The following is a 13,224-nucleotide window of genomic DNA, read 5'->3' on the forward strand; positions in this document are numbered from 1 at the left end:
ATTAAATACATTCTTAAATTGTGGAGTTTATGGTTCAAATACAGTCATAGGTCTCCACGTCCATTAGAGCTCAGTAGCACACAGCTCAACTGAACCAGCAGGAACTGAAGCTGCCTTTAGGTGTCACACACTGCAATGACATCTGACAGCTCCAAATGCAGAGCTGGGCTCTCCAAGCTGGCCCAGGAAGGGCAGACATGTTTGACTACAGCATTAGCACTGTTTATCTATAGTGTAAAACCAGGAAGTTAATTCAATATAAGAAAAGCACGAGTTCAAGTAATTCTCCTTAGTATCTGCAAAACAAGCCCGGTAATGTAACAGAACCAAGTAATCCTATTTGAAGAGTTGACATAAGTAGACAGCCAAGTTTAAAGAGACACCCCTTTGTGAGGGCTGACCACCTGAATTCCCACTTCAGGTGTTATTCAAAGATCAGGTTAGCTTTCCTAGGACCACAGAGAGCTGTATTCCAGAACACAGTCCAAATACTTGTTTGGGTAACAGCCGCAGGACTCACTCTTCAACCAGTCCCTTAATGTGTAAATACGGTACAGAAAAAGCCAAGTTATGAAGAGATAAAACCACATATGCTGGAATATAAGGCCAGAAAAAGTTGAGAAAGCAAACATGAGCAGCCTGAGTGACTGTAAGGACCTTCCCAGCAGCTACTGGACCAACAGCAAGTCTGTGTTTAAAGGCAGCCGTGATTTACCAGAACAGGTTTCTCTTTTCCTTACATTTCAGCTGCTGACCCTTTCCCCATTAGCACAAACACCTCACTGCAGCAATCCATTTTCAGTTTCAACTTCTCTGAACTTTCAGTGTTCTGTTAATAGCCGAGCTCCGTGCAGAGGGAAGCCTTGCACTAGCACTGCCCTTCAGCTGGGCACTAAGGGAAGAACTTCATCTCCCTGTGTGTACTAAGAGTTGCACAGAGCTCAGATGCCTTCCCTAATTAAGGAGGTTCCCTATATTTAGATCATAAGGGACAAACAAACTGGTTTGGCTAATCTACCAGCATGCTGCCTCTAGAAGCCCTGCTCAGAGTCATTTCTTTGGCTGGTTGGTTCAGTTCACTGAAGCTACAAGAAAACAAAAAAGAAGAGTAAACACCTCTTATCACTGAACAGCTTTAACATCCTCCAAGTGTTCAAACAGCTTATTCCATCTTTTTCCACTCATGGAAAGCCAGTTAGAGCCAGAAGCAGGAGGTATATCTGGCTGAACGCTGCTTCTCCTCTGCAAGTTGCACTGAAGGCTCAGAAGAAATGGAAAACACAGTCAGCCTCCAAAGGGGTACTACAAACACATGCAGATAAACACACAGAGATACAGCAAGGAGCTCTGACAGCCAAGGCTGAATCTCTGCCTAAGACAAACCAAATACCAAGGATTTAATGAGCGTTTGTACTTCTGAGTGGGGAGGCACGAGGTAAAACTAGTCCTGCATCTCTCCAGATACAGACTGGAAGCAAGGTTTGATGCGCTTCAGTTCCTACAGCTAGCTTCCAAGGTTAGTTACATTCACTGAGCCTAGTATTTGAGTACGACAGCCAGTGGGCTGGGTAGTTTTGTCAAATCAAATCTTATACCTCCAAAGGCACAACAGCAGCGTTTTAGAACAGATTTGCTTTTCTTCTTCTGGTTCCAGTAACCTCCAGCTACTGAATGGAGGCAGTATGCTCAAACCTGGGCACACCAGAACACAAAATAGTTATGCTCTGTGTAGTTGTGTTCAGACCAGCCAGGGAGGCTGGGCTCAATCATGACACCCTATGAATCTTCTCTTCATATCACAGCTTCCATAGCCCGGGAGGTCTGCAAGCTCAGTGCACGCTGTGCTTAAGGGATGCTCAGAGCCAAGGAAAAATTGACTTGGATTCACAAAACATGCTTATTCTAAAAAGCTAAACAGCATGAAGCCAAACACATCCAGGCAATTCAGAGAGGTAATGAAGGACATAAGGCAGACGTATCAAAACTCTGTGCTTCAGTTAGAGCTGAAGTTCTACCACAGAACGTGGTTTGCACATCCCCAGCCCATGCTTACCAGCCAGACACTCACTCTCCCCCCACTCCACGTGTAAAGTCTAAAACCCAGTGATCTCAATGTTCATGTTTCCTTCAGAAATCAGTTATTTGCCTCATTTAATAAAAGCTCAGGTGTTGCTGCCCCTTTGGAAGCAGCATTTCCATCGTGACATCAACCAACATAAATGGCTTTATCTACATAACAAAGACTTAAGTCTGGCTTTCCTACCTACCTGCTCAGGTCAGCACCCAGTTCCATACAGTTGATGAGGTTTTTAGCAGAGAAAGTACAACTCGAGTACCACATATTTCACTAAGGGCCCTCTAAAAGAGGTATGGCAGACTGGTACCACAGGTTATGTGTCAGTATGTAGATACTCCTACAGCAGTTCAACACAGTAGAAGCACTCCAACAGCAACCTTTACTCCTGCTCTGTTATAGGAATACTGTTATAGGTATACACAGCCACTTACTCCCCAGGGAACTCTGAAGGGAATATCCAGAGCACACTTCCAAAACTCAACTCTGTATGGATTCATCCAAGCCAAACAAACGCTGGCTTCTCACTTGTTTTCCCTACAGAAACTCATTCTTCCTGGCAGATATACTGAACTCGGAAAAGGAAGAACGTTAACAATAACAAGGCATTTTTAAGTGTTTTATCCTTAAAAGAACATTCACTCCTTCCTAAAGAGACTCCAAGTAAATGTAGTTAAACGAGAAAGGCTTGGTTGTAATTAAGAGAAACCATCAATTTAAGAAAACAAGAAGCTTGGGCTCTTTAGCCTGAACACAACACATCCTCATCTTTAGCATTACAGAAGTCCAACAGGTCTGCAACTAATGCAGCAGGTAAGATCATTTTCAGTTTAAAATCTGAGATAAAGCCATATTTAAACAAGGTATACATCAGCAACCTCAGTTACACACTTTGTTTTGTATCTGAATCTTTCAGCCAGCAAGGCTTAACCTTCTTATAAGGAAATAAAGACTCACAGCACATTATCTTCAAGTTGTATTTCACAGAGACATGCAAGAACATGTGCATATTAGTCCATAAACTTGCTCAAGCATGAATATAGTCCAATTGATGCATGTATGACACCTGAATTCTTGCCTTGGTCTTGTCTGCCAAACAGACGCAGGGTTTCAATGAAATTCACCCAAGCAATGCTTTGCAGCAAGTTCTTATTCTTGAGTTTCAAATATCCTCTGCCAACTGACTTTGTACAAAAGTAAGGCAGCATTTGTTCCTACTGAACACACACATCAGCCCTAAACCTACAAGGATAAAATACTCAGGTTGTCTTAATGTAGATTAAGAAGTGAATCAGAAGAGTAGGCACAAAATACATGAGGAACAACGAGGAGTTTAGTACCTGGGTCTGGAGATGCAGTTTATTGCTCTGTTCCCAATGGAAATTCATAGCAAAAAACTGCTGTCAGCCAACAACTTATTTCATGTCACACACAAGCAGGTAACATACAAACAATACTGAAAGAACCCAATTTGCTCAAGCAATCAAGGATCTCCTTAAGACCTTGTCAACTGTTGAAGTGCAAACCCAAGTTTCCTTCTTTCCCAAAACCACCAATAAAAGCTGCCTGCTGTGAAGATCACCATTAGGCTCAAGAAAACTTAAAGAAATGGTTCCTTCTGAAGGACTCAGACACAACACCTGAGGTCTGTGCTGCCTGTAGTCACAGGACAACGATTCAGCGTTCAATTACAACAACACACTTAATTCTGCCTCTTTAAGCAGAAAGAGCAATGGCACACCAGGCCATCAATTAGTCCAAGCAGAGGCTTGGACACAGGTCCAATTAGATCAGGTGGATCAGCCTTGTCCATCCATGGATTCCTAACAGTCAACCTGTTCCGTCAAGGTTCAAACCTTAAGAAAATTATGTGAGGTAAAATACTGCGAGACACCTTCACACTGAGCAGAGAGAGGGAAAAAAGCAGAGCAGAGCATGGTTCAGAATACTCAAAGCCTACCTCACCATCAAGAGCGTTTCAACACTGCACAGGTGGTATAATACACAAATCTAGATGTGAAATCAAATTCTACAAGCAAGGTGTGCATTGGTGGCAGATTTTTTGGTCTAGGCTGTTACAGGCCGTCAAACAAAATGGGTCCATACTTTAATTCTGCCACTCCCAGCTGACACCCTCATTATATTTAGTGCTGGTGCAGCCTCATCTTAAATACCATGTGCACCTCTGGTCTCCACAACACACCAAAAGCAAAGAAGGATGTTAAGGTCCTTGAAAGCATCCAAAGGAAGCAGCAATGCTGGTAACGGGGTTGGGAGGCAGGTCCTGCAATGAGGGGCTGAGGGCACCTGGGCTGTCCAGTTAAGAGAAGCAATCTCATTGCTCCCTGCTGTGTCCTGAGGATGGGAAATAAGAGGCACCAGGCTGTGCTCCTGCTGCCCATGGCAGGACACGTGAGAATGGCACAGTGCTGCCAGGGGAGGATCAGAGTGTGCATTGGGAAACACTTCTTTACTATGAGAGTGGTCAGTGATGGGACAGGTTTCCTAGGGAGGTGGTTGGTGTCCAGTACCTGTCAGGGATCAAGAGGTATTTGGACACGTGTAAGTTCTGGTTAGCCCTGAGGTTATCAAGCAGTCAAACTCTTTCTTTGCATACCCCTTCCAACTGAAGTATTCTAATGCTAATTAATGACATGGCAGATATTTCACCACCCATACACAATGGAAATCAGCTTGCTGTAATTCCATCTTAAAATGCATATATATAAAGAGCACTGACAAGGATTGCAGGTTAGGAAATACAAACACAGCGATGCCTGTAAAGCATTAGCTCAGCTTTATGAATGATGCTCAGTTCCCTTCTCCAACTTTCTTTCCCATACACTCCCTCCTCTTCTTAGAGGGAGAACATCCTCTGAACACACACCTTTATTATCTTCATTTTACCAACCCTTGCAGTCAGTGAAGCACTACAAATAAAAATCAGTCACTCCTACACAGCTCACTTCATTGCATCTCCTCAGGTACTTAGAACATGATGAGCATCACGGAGCTTTATATTTCCACACTGGCCCTCATGCTTAAGCAGTATTAATGTATCCAAAAGGTTGAAAACCAAGCACAGGAAGAGTTCAAGGTACCAGAAAGACCTTGTTTTGGTTTGGTTCCTCAAATACTCGAGGCTTATATAGTATTTTGCTTCATATCTAGTGAATACAACCCCCACTAGCTGAGGGTTGGAGCTGCAGAAATGAGCAGCCTGGATATCTATACAACTCCAGGCAGCTTTAAGAGCTCCCAGTAACTTCTACCCAGCAGGGTAAGGAAACAACCACATCTCCAGGCAGGCAGCCACCCACCCACTATACCACCACCTTGCTGCTCTTAGCTGAAGCTGCTACTTCCCCATCCAATGCTTCTAGGAACAGCAGACAATGTAAGACACTGTTGGGCTGCCCAGCAGTTCTGGATTACAGACACCCAAGATGACTGCAGCCTCCCCTCAGAAATCTGTTATTACCTGTGTGGATAAACCAATGACAATGCACTCAGAGCAAGATTGAACGAGCATTTGAATACTCCAATCAGCACAGCTTAACCTGATTACATTCATTTATTGGTTCAATTGTACAATTCAGATACACCTCCTTTGGAGAGATGAACTCCTTGGCAAGCCGTCAGAATTGCACAGTGCTCACGCTCAGTATGGCAACTTGAATAACAGCCACAACCCTTCATTAGGAAGTTCAGGTCATCAAGAACCCACATCAAAGCCAAGATGAGTCACAGCCAACCCTCACAGACCCCTTTAAAACATACAGCACTAAACCTAGGGATAGAGTTGTCTGCCTTCTCTTTTTTAACTTAATAGTAATGAAAACCCCGTAGCAAAGCAGGTCATTATTCTTTCCTTTAAAGTTCCTTTGCAGAGTACTATTCAGCAGGTGTTTAAACAGCCAAAACAAGCATGCATGCAGGGGAAGACATGACACTAACAATTAAGAGATATTCCAATTCTACATGCTCAGCACACAAATACTACAAGACCAGCCAGCTTTTAACAGGCACCTCCACAAGCAGTTCTGTACAGGTCACCACGCTGCTTTCCACGTGCTTTCACTGCTGCAGGTCTCCCAGTTTATTTGTTGGTCTCCATTAACTGCCCTGAAGCACTTCCATGCTGGGCTGAACATCACCTCTCCATGAAGCCACTCAGCAAGCTGCAGCCTCCACACCATGGAAGAACTTCACCCAGCTTTGTGCATTAGCTAACCCTCAAATATCTTTAAATACAGGTTACCTCCTTTAAGTCAAAACCACTCAGTATGAAAGTAAGTGTAATACGCCACATACCACCTGCTTCAATGAGACATCGCTGCCATGCATAAGCTTGGTCTGCCATAGCTTTAACTCTTGCTTATCTTAACAAAAGAATGTCAGAAGTCTTATGCAAGTTCACCTCTATCATGCTTGCTATCCTCTTAGGAGCCACTAAATGAAACGTGAGTTAATGAATAACACAGTAGGAATTATTTCATTATCCTCATGGTGAAAGAGAGCCATCTATTTCTTGGATATGATGTCAGACTTGAGAATCAGCCAGTGAGAGACTTACTCATGCTTCCACTGCTCAATCACCTGCTATGCCAGCAGTATTCATAGCGAGAGGCCTGCAGACTGCACTGACAGTTCAAGCAAGGTTGCCAGAGCATGAAGCAAAGCTACTCTGAAAGCAGCCTTAGGAAGAATTCAAGCAGCAAGACATAGAGGAACTGAAGCCTGCTATTCTGCCTCCACAGAACAGGGAAGAAAGCAGGGGGGAGGTTTTAACAGCGTGCCAACATAAGTTTAATGTATAGGTCTTACACCGGTATGGAAATGCAGTAGTAATAGCACACTGGCTCTTCACATTTTCTTCTTCCCTTATCTCCAGTTTTCTGGAGCTTCAACTCTTCCCTACTCCAAGCTGCCACCTTGTACTCAAGTCTACTGCACTGTCAAAGACTCACAACACTTAAAGGTAGCTCTGAAGCAACGGACAAACCCTCCAGCCACTGGCAATTCAGTCTTTGGACACTTCCAGGTAAGTGCTAGTCAAAGCTCTTCCAGGTCGACCAGGCATTTTAAGACTGTATTTAAAAACACATTTTACCGATTTCCTAACAAAAAGTAATTAAAAAAGTATCAACCCTCACTGAGATCAGGCAGATATGCCAGCCAGCATCCTTCAGATAGTCTGACTCCTGGAATACAAGACCCTTTCTGCCCAGAACATCAGTGCATTTCCTTGAAGTTAAGCAGTTAGGAGCAAGCTTAGAGACAGGAGCAGATATCTGAACAGTCAGACCAACCCATTACAGAAACCCGCAGGTATACTCACCTCTAACACCGTGACTAATGAGGAATAAGGCAATATAGAAAAAAAGCTGGGGAAATCTAATAAAAAGAAAAGTCAGAGAGCCTGGGAAACCAGAACCAGAAAATGGACTTGTAATGCAGTGGAAACAACCAAAGCATCCTCCTGACATGGTATGTCCAATGAAAGCACCCAAAGCAAGCTCTGCAAGCAGTTTTCCTACACAGACTGCAGAAACCAAGATGCATTTTCATTTGAACTAGTCAGACTTCCCCATAACCTGCAGCTTGCAGTCACTTCCAAAGAGCCACACATTACTGATCTTGTATAATGCTTTAAAAGCAAAAGAATAATTGTCCCATGTACTCCAAGCCACACTGAAAGAAACACTACCTTCACATCCAGCATATGCTGCTCTGTCATTCTCACATGCATGCATATGTAAGATGTATTCATAACCAGGAATCAAGTTCTGGCATCACAATTACTCTGTCAAGAATGCAGGGCTGAAGTATATTTAGAATGGTTCTGTTAACACGATAGCTAGCTACCATAATGATCTTAAAGGTATCCAAGAACTCACTAAAACTACTATTGTTCTATAACCTATTCTGCAGTAATTGCTCAAAATACAAGCATTTCAGATACGACCATTCCACAGCAGCACCTCTGAAAGAATATATATATCAACAGAATGTACTATCAAAAGTTGGCTCTGGGGCAGGTTTCTACTATAGCAGAAATCCCTGAGCTGGTAGGGATCAGCATCACCAAACAGCATCTCTCTGAGTCAGGAGCACCTGGTTGTGGGTCTGTCTTACAGTAATCACCTGACACAGGCACTTACTGTCATGCAGAAGCAGCCTTGAGATGCTTACCTCAGTCAGTGCCCATACACCCATCAGCTGAGCAGCAGAGCATACAGCTATGCTTCAGCCTGCAGGGCTGGAAACAGGCACCTGAAGGTAAGCACACAACATAGAGTGAGGTAAGAAACAGGTCTGATGTAGTGTGCAGTTTAAGAAAGTAATGAAACAGAACTGATGCCCTAAATTGGGACAATGGAATCCTTAACAACTCCAACTTATAAGCATGTGATTAAACTTAAAGCACCAGCACTGTACGTTCTCCAGTGAGTCAGCTGTTCTTATATACAAGAATCAGCCGAGCTGTCAAAGCTCTTCAGAACTTCAGCGGCAATCTCTTAAGTTGACATGCTAAGAAAACTGCCCAAACCATCTGCAGTCAAGAGATTCACCTTTACTAGAATCATCCTTAGTGCCACACTCATATTAGCTGTATGCAGAAACCGCACTGGAGACCATAAATCAGATTCTTCTCACCTAAAGCAAGTTGCTTGTATCTGCCCTGCCTCCTTTCCAGAAGGCCCACATCCCATCATTCAGCAATTAGCTCTTCTCTACATTGTACACCCTCTGCAAGAGAAAGGCATGTGCTTGACTGCATCTGATTCAGATGGAAGACAGCAACATCCCAGTGTTCTTAACTCCCCACTTTCCAGCCTAAAACATATCTAGGTAATTACTATAAGGAAGCAAACAAAATCATCCAGACTGTCTGGGGAAGCATCAGCAATTAAAAACCTTAAGTGGATACCACATTCTTTGGTGTTCAAATGCTTGAAGGAGTAGCTCAGCTGTTCCCTGTATTAACATAACAAGTAGCTGTTATCCTCAGTAGTCATAAGGTCACAGCAATTCTCTCCACACCTATCAAGCTTTTAGTGTGCACTACCCAGCTGGTTGAAAGTCAGTTACAAAGATCTCCCATCACCACTCCCATTTTCTCCAAGCTTAAAGATAAAAATCAAGTATTACACGATTGGAATTTTCATTATCAGGAAGTCTGCAATAATGTTGATTGGGTTGGTTTGTCCTTCCATTATGATTGCTCAGTTTAATGCCTTAACAATCATTACTGCTTAACTAAGGTAAACACAAACAGGCTGAAAAGCTCAAAGCAAACAGTAGGAAAACCAAGCTCGATTACTTTAGGCTGAATATGTTATGATCACCTACAAGGGTCACAGAAATTCTCACAGGGTCCAAATACATTCCAGAAGTTTCAAGTCCCGATGCTTCGAGCTTCCAAAAACTGTGAAAAAAGTTACACAGCAAAGTAAAGATTCAGACTTGTTGGTGTCTCCAACAGCTGGGACTGCAATGGGGAAGCAGTGTTTACAGTAACATAAAAAGGAAGAACTAAAACCTGGATGCAGCATCTCCAGGATACTGTGTCATACCTGTATCATTCAGAAAGCACCAGTAAGCACACATGACTCTCTGGAGAGTTCACCAAAACTGACCAGATGCTGTTTCTATGGAGCTTCACTACAGCTCAGCTGAAGTTGCATGACCTGCAAAGCAACCCCCTATCGCTTGGTATCCACCAAGAAATACCTCCAGTCCCACTGTTCACCCCTCATCCGACCAAGGAAAAGGCTGCACCAGGGATGTGATGAACACAGCAGTCAGGCTCAGCACAGCTTGGTTTCACAGATGAGTTAGTGGAGTAGGTAAGAGAAGCCTCACTAACTTACACTGACAAGACTGAACTTGAAGCTGTTCACAAACCTCATTTCAAATTGTCAGAATGAGATTTTCAACCTATAGATGAAAGCCTTTGAATAGAAGCAACCCAATTATGGTTTACTACTAAACAATGAGCTTCATTCAGCAAGTATAGCATGCTAAGGAAATAACTGAATAGACAACTAGAAAGAGTGATTCAAGTGTCAGCCTTCATGAGAATAGCCAGGACAAAGTGCTTTTTGTTTCCACCTTTGAGATCTTGACAAATCAGAACTAGATTAAATGTACTAGCAGACTAACTAATACCTCACACTGATACACGATCCCACAGAGGAGGATCTGCCAACATTTTGAAGTAACTCACACCACAGCAAACACAGCAATGCATATAGTCCATTTCCCTTGCATGAAGCTGCAAAGGAATCGTGCTTTTTCAGCATTCTAGTACGCTCCCAGGTAACAACTTTCCTTACAGTACCATAGAAACATACAATAAAATATCCTCACTGCCCAGGTACTAAACACCACTAACAGATTCTTAGTGTCATTAGAGCCACCCAAGTATCTGCATGAGTACTATTACCAAGTAAGGTGTTATTACCCTTTGGAACAGGACCTGAATTGGGTGTTTGTTGTTTGTACATTTTGCATTTAACCTTGCTGTGTTTCTCCAGCACTATTACTTGCAGCTCAGCAACCAAATCCAAGTTACTGAGTAACTTCCAGCACCGAGTCTCAGTGCGCTGCTCTAACAGCTGAGTTATAGACACCTCAACACCTACAAACCCAGTAACTCTATTCCATACCCCATGAGGACTAAGTATATTTTATCTGTGAAAAGCACATGAACATTTATCAGCTGAGATCTCAAACAGCACTGCAAGTACTAAAAGCCAGAACTTTTAACAGTTTCAGTTATTCATTAATAAAGCAGGTCTCCAAGAAAGAAATGCATCTGTTTCCACTTCCTGCATAAATCCCCAGCAGAGCTCAAGCCGTGCCACCAGCACATAACCCCTGTGCCAGGCAGCAGAGGTAAACCCTTATGACACAACAGTCGCATTTTTTGAGAGGTAACTAAACTCAGCAGCAATGGCTGCACTGCCAACACGCTGCTCTCTCTGCACCAGAATCCACACCAGCATTCCAATGCCATAAGGCAACCCATATTCTTAGCTCAGTCGCATGATCCGCAGAGCGGCCCTGTTGCTCAGTACCTGTCACAGGCTACACCAGCAGCACTCCGTCCAGTGAAGGCTTAACAAGGCAGCAACTTAACATTAGGACAAGAGACAATTTTGTTCACAGATAAAACACTGAAGAAGCACTCATACATTTTGCTTGCAGCAGTCTTGGCTCAGAAGCATAGCATCATAAAATCCTCTCCAAGTATGCAGCCACACTGAGCGTGACACCCATGTGGATGTAAGATGCAAGGGACAAGGGGCTAAAGCAACACAAAAGGTGAAGGTGTTGATTTCTTGCTGTGTCACTAATGACAGTGACACGGAATACTGGAAGGAAGTAAAGCTGTGATGGAGTTAGGAATTTACCTCAATTAACTGGTGGGATGGCAGCATCAGCACTGCTCTGTGACCGTTTCAGACGACCACATGACACTAAAGACTTCAGTGAAGGTTTTGTGCTTGAATGAGGTTTGTAAGTGAACCAAACTTAACTAGTCAAATTAGACTTATTTCTTACTTCAGAGTTGGAGCCTTTGGTCACTTCCATTCAGCCTAGTGTGTTAGCTTCTTTTTTTAAAACCAATTGCATGCCACAGTGCTCACTCAGCCTATTTTGTTCAGGAAGGACTTTCCCCACTCTTGCTAAAAAGACTGTAAAATAATACCAGGTGTTATGAAGCATCACCTTCAAGATAACAATTCAGATATTCTTCATTTGAGAAGTAACTGGAGGAATCTCTTGGATTTCACATCGTGAGGAGTCACCCACAGATCAGCCCCTAAATACTAATCCCTGAGATCAATGCTGTGCTTAAACCTGAAGAATGGAAGGTAGGATTAGTGGCAGGACAGGTCCAGCTTTGTTTGCTACAGGTCACTCCTAAAAAAAAAAAAAATCACTTAGGTTTGGAGTGACACACAGCAGTATTTCAGTAACTGAGATCTAGAGATGTAGGACACAGGTGAGTAAGTACAAGTTGCTCTTTAAACAAATGCAGGTTTTAACAGGATAAATTCCTACTCTATAGAGTTTAAAGGTTACAAACAGCTCTGTGCTGGAGGAGCAGTTGAGCACCAGGCAACACGCTTTATATAACAAGGCAAAGACGCTCTAAATTCAGAGGCCAAGCTGTCACTCATAGCACGACCTATGGATTCCCAGCTTCACAACTTTCTCTTCCATATTTACACAGTCACTATAAAAATATCAGTGTGCTGTTTGAACTCTTAACATTCTGGTTAAGGTGTTATTAAGAAACAGAAGTACCTAAGTCACCAACATGAGTTTTGAGGGGTGAAGTGGCTACTCGGAAGTCAGCTACTAAGCAGGACATTCCTCCAACAGGTCTGAATCCATTCTATCTGTTTCAACATGTAGAATCTGTTCCATCAAGTAGGATCTGGTAAGTCTTTCAACAGCACTTTACATGAAGTCACCTAGGGCAGAATACACACACAACTTGACACCTGTCTATAGAAATACAATGTTGATTGGTTCTGTTTGCAAACACGACATACTGAGTTGTTTAACCACAGTTTTTCCTCCATCCAGCACAAGCCTTCTCTAACCTGACCCCAGGGCATTCCTTCACCTCTCACATTTCAGCAAGTTGCAAATAATCCAGCAGACCTCAAGAAAACCAACCACACACAGGCACTGCTCTTAAGTTTTCCAGAACCAACCAGGAGGTTGGAAGTTCCAGAACACAGAGCTAGAACATCAGTTTGAAGCTCACTGTTCATTGATACGGAGGTTCAAACACTGACCTTTCACAAGCAGCACAGAGCCCAACTGGCAACATGCACCACTGCACCTCACCTGTGCTGCACAGCAACATCTCCTGACTGCTTAGAGAACAAACAAACCAGCTTTCCAGTATGAAAACCTCTGCTACTCACCAACCTACCTGAACAAACTTGAGTGTTCTCCACACCTGTGGAAGTGCACTGCTCTCCAAACCCAGCATGGAAATCCAAACTAGCTTTAGGAATTCTTTAACCACCTTGGCAAGGTCCAGTATAAGAACTGCGGTGTTCCAAACAAGTTTGTGGAGTTTTTACTGGCATTAAGTCTCTTTAAACTGCAAACTTAAT

The 13,224-nt window shown here is 43.1% G+C and overlaps 1 protein-coding gene across 19 annotated transcripts in view; it reads right to left on the reverse strand.

The window, feature by feature from the left end:
* The window catches only part of MTMR3 (myotubularin related protein 3), a 68,242-nt gene that overhangs the window by 46,022 nt on the left and 8,996 nt on the right, over positions 1-13,224 (reverse strand). For 2 of the 19 annotated variants that reach the window (XM_085508721.1, XM_085508717.1), the window contains exon 3: positions 12,398-12,567. The exons of 13 other annotated variants lie outside the window; for them this stretch is intronic. The gene's annotated coding sequence lies outside the window, so the exon portion shown is untranslated. Of the gene's footprint in view, positions 1-8,269; positions 8,351-8,734; positions 8,828-9,430; positions 9,507-12,397; positions 12,568-13,224 lie in introns of all 19 variants that reach the window. 4 more of the 19 variants (XM_085508716.1, XM_085508715.1, XM_085508718.1 and 1 more) reach the window with 4 other exon arrangements.

Source organism: Coturnix japonica, chromosome 9, assembly GCF_054131305.1.
Source record: "Coturnix japonica strain WE chromosome 9, WE-NBRP24, whole genome shotgun sequence".
NCBI classification, from domain to species: Eukaryota; Metazoa; Chordata; class Aves; order Galliformes; family Phasianidae; genus Coturnix; species Coturnix japonica.